This window comes from Octopus bimaculoides, chromosome 18 (assembly GCF_001194135.2).
Source record: "Octopus bimaculoides isolate UCB-OBI-ISO-001 chromosome 18, ASM119413v2, whole genome shotgun sequence".
Classification (NCBI taxonomy): Eukaryota; Metazoa; Mollusca; class Cephalopoda; order Octopoda; family Octopodidae; genus Octopus; species Octopus bimaculoides.
Genome location: NC_068998.1, coordinates 38,275,076 through 38,275,374, shown reverse-complemented (window position 1 = coordinate 38,275,374; position 299 = coordinate 38,275,076).

Genomic DNA, 299 nt, shown 5'->3' with positions numbered 1-299 from the left:
GTGAGTTTGAATACTGGACCGGGCTGTGTGTTGTGTTGTGTTTAGTTATAATAAAAGCAATTTTATATTAATCTGATGGGTGACTATACTTTTGTAAAGTAAAAATTTACCATTCTTAAACAAGAATATGTGTAGACATGGCTGTGTGGTAAGCAGCTGGCTTCTCAACCACATAGTTACAGATTCAGTCCCACTGTGTGGCACCTCAGACAAGTGTCTTTTACTATAGCCTCAGACTGACCAAAGCCTTGTGAGTGTGGATTTGGTACATGGAAATGGGAAGAAGCCCATCATATATA